A 4,090-nucleotide genomic window follows, 5' to 3' on the forward strand; every position below is an offset into this window, starting at 1 on the left:
TTTTTACCGGTTTTTTACTGCAAATTTTTAACAGCGTAGTCCAAGTACATTTACATACATCTGGCATTAATCACTCGAATTAGATGTACTGATAAAATCCAATTCTTTGACGACTATAGTCAATTCTTTTTAGTGAGGCAGATTTGCACCTTCTCGCAAGGGTGCCCTTTTAGCTTGGAAAAGTTTCCTGATCGCTGATTTGGTTAGACAAGATAATTCTAACCAATCAAATAGCAGGAGACTTTTTCCGAACTAAAAAGGGCACCGCTGCGAGTCAGTGCAAGTGCGCCTCGTTAAAAAAAAATTAGTATAGTTTAACTTTGAATATACACAACAGCACTCTCTCTCAAGTGATATTTCAAATACCGAGCATATAAGTTTTCAGAACAACCAGCGCTAACCTACAATCAACTACAATCTACGACTAGTAATAAAAGTAGGGGAAATTCAAATAGCTTAAAAGCATTGCTACCGCACAGTGTCCAGGTGTCACCTACTCCATTACCGTTGATGTGTGGGGACCTCGAGACCCGCTGGAACGTATGTGGCTCCAGGGATGCACCTGGAACACTGCCGCCTGAGGGCCGGCCTCTGTCTGGATCCTCTGCACCTCATGGCGAAGCACAGTTCCTCCGCCATTTCCGCGCACAGTGATTGCTGGGGGGAATAGAACAGAGATGTAGGAGGTTAATTATTTTCTTAACGTCATTAGCCTCTGTACCATTGTCTTCCACTGTCTTGGGTTAGAGTTCTCGGACTTGAGGGTAAACTTGGGCACATTATTCTAATTTTTCTTCCTCTTCTTTTGTTAAAAGTTTTTATATTCTATATAGGAAACGTTTATTTTGATGCTGTTACTGTTCTTAAAATATTCTATTTTTCCTTGTTTCCTTTCTTCACTGGGCTGTTTTCCCAGTTGGGGCCCCCGGGCTTATATCATCCTGCTTTTCCAAGCAGGATGCTATAAGCCCAAGAGATCTAAAAGGAAAAAAAAATAGCACAGTGAGGAAAGGAAATAAAGAAATATACTCCAAGGGAAGTAATGAACAGTTAATATAGAATATTTCAAGAACAGTAAAAAAGAAATAATAGATTTTTATATAAAAACTATTAATCCTGTAAATACCAATAAAACAAAAAGATAAAAATATGCGTTTTATATGAGGACCTGACTAGTATGAAATATAAAGGCACTAGAAGAGTAGGAAGACCCAGGCCTACATGGATGAGGACTATTAATGTTAAGTAGGAGATGATGAATGGAGAAGTATCAATTTAAAAGCTCAAGACAGAAACGAATGGCCAAATCTAACTGAGCCTCTTTGCGTCAATAGGCGGGGGAGGAGAAAAAAATATATATATAGATATAGATATATATATATATATATATATATATATATATATATATATATATATATATATATATGCATATGTGTATATACACACACATATATATACATATATATATATATCTATATATATATATATATCTATATATATATATATATATATATATATATATATATATATATATATATATATATATATACGCATATGTGAATATATACATATATACAGTATATATATATATATATATATATATATATATATATATATATATATATATATACGCATATGTGAATATATACATATATACAGTATATATATATATATATATATATATATATATATATATATATATATATATGTGTGTGTGTGTGTGTATGTATGTATGTATATCTATATGAATATGCATATAAATATATATATATACATATATATATATTTACATGTGTGTATGTATATATGTATATATATATTCGTATATGTACATGTATATATATATATATATATATATATATATATATATATATATATGTGTGTGTGTGTGTGTACAGTATACAGTATAATACTAACATAAAAACACACATGAGTTAAGACAGGAGACCATCGTATAAAGCATTTGTTCAAATAATGGCAAATGAACATTTGCCAGAAAGATATTCATTATCTTCAGCGGGGAAATTAGATACAAAACTGAATTGAAAACGAAGGCAATAATTGAAAGCAATAATGTCAGACGTCAACAGAGTAAAGGTAATTTAGACTGTAAGTGAGGGGAACCGGACTAGCAATGTGAATATTACAGAGACGTGAAGGAAAATTGATTAAGAAAAATGAGAATCTCACTTCAATCCTGGGGATGATAATGAAAATAGCTAACATGATAGGAAATGATATAAAAAATAGGTAACATGATAGGAAATGATAATGAAAATAGGTAACATGATAGGAAATGATATAAGAAATAGGCAACATGATAGGAAATGATATAAAAAATAGGTAACATGATAGGAAATGATAATGAAAATAGGTAACATGATAGGAAATGATATAAAAAAAATAGGTAACATGATAGGATGATATAAAAAATAGGTAACATGATAGGAAATGATATAAAAAAATAGGTAACATGATAGGAAATGATATAAAAAATAGGTGACATGATAGGAAATGATATAAAAATAGGTAACATGATAGGAAATGATATAAAAAATAGGTAACATGATAGAAAATGATATAAAAAATAGGTAACATGATAGGAAATGATATAAAAAATAGGTAACATGATAGAAAATGATATAAAAAAATAGGTAACATTATAGGAAATGATATAAAAAATAGGTAACATGATAGGAAATGATATAAAAAAATCGGTAACATGATAGGAAATGATAATGAAAATAGGTAACATGATAGGAAATGATATAAGAAATAGGTAAAATGATAGGAAATGATATAAAAAATAGGTAACATGATAGGAAATGATATAAAAAAATAGGTAACATGATAGGAAATGATATAAAAAAATAGGTAACATGATAGGAAATGATATAAAAAATAGGTAACATGATAGAAAATGATATAAAAAATAGGTAACATTATAGGAAATGATATAAAAAATAGGTAACATGATAGGAAATGATAATGAAAATAGGTAACATGATAGGAAATGATAATGAAAATAGGTAAAATGATAGGAAATGATATAAAATAAATGGAACAGAGGCAAAATAACTTTTAAATCTATACAATTTTCGATACGAGATCAAGATAATTAAAGCAAAACTGTTAATTGGTAAAACAATAGGAATTGATATAAAAAAAATGGAAAAGAAAAATAACTTAAAAATATAAAATTTTCGACACAAAAGCAAGATAATTAAAGCAATATTGTCAATAATTTGCAAAACAATAAAAATTGATATAAAATAATTGAATAAAAGCAAAATATCTTGAAAATCTCATACAATTTTCGATAAAAGAGCAAGAAAATTGTAATTAAAATTGTTAATAATTTCCAAAACAATAGGAATTGATATAAAATAAATTGAACCGAAGCAAAATAGCTAAAAATTCTCATATAATTTTTAATACTTGAGTAATCAGACAATTCAAGTAAAATTGTCAATAATTTGCAAAACACCAAGGATTGATAAAATATCCAGTTGCAAAACAACTGAACAGAAGAGATCAGGTTTAAATCTCATATAATTTTCGATGAAAAATGACTGCTCAATTGATTAATCGTAAAATTCAAAGGTTTTGCAAAAAAAAAAAAAAAAAAAAAAAAAAAAAAAACACACACACTAACCCTTTTCAATACAACAAGAGCATCAAGAAAATTTAACCAAAATTGTCTATAATTTACAACAATTGAACGAGAGCAAAATCACGACCAAAATATAATTTTCAATGAAAAATTACTATTTAATTGATTAAACCTAAAATACAAAAGTTTTGCAAAAACTCACCCTGTCGACTTGTGCGTTTTTCTTGGCATTCCAGCAGAACTCAAATATAGCGATGAGGACGGCGAAGGCTAAGCCACAAAGCAGTACTACGAACACACCACCTGGTTGGGAGATATGTTAGAGAATACTTGATTCGAACGTGGGATGTTATGAGGTTGAACCTCAATGTACATTTAAATCTTATACATGTTAATCCTAATATATTAAGATTTATTTGATTGAATTATGCTCCTCGTGGCACTAAAAGAGTTGGAAGACCCAGCCGACATGGCTGA

At 28.9% G+C, this 4,090-nt stretch overlaps 1 pseudogene; it reads right to left on the reverse strand.

The window, feature by feature from the left end:
- Positions 1–497: 497 nt before the first annotated feature.
- Positions 498–4,090, reverse strand: part of LOC137636853 (glutamate receptor ionotropic, kainate 2-like) — a 59,662-nt pseudogene continuing 56,069 nt past the window's right edge.

Source organism: Palaemon carinicauda, unplaced genomic scaffold, assembly GCF_036898095.1.
Source record: "Palaemon carinicauda isolate YSFRI2023 unplaced genomic scaffold, ASM3689809v2 scaffold411, whole genome shotgun sequence".
NCBI lineage: Eukaryota > Metazoa > Arthropoda > Malacostraca > Decapoda > Palaemonidae > Palaemon > Palaemon carinicauda.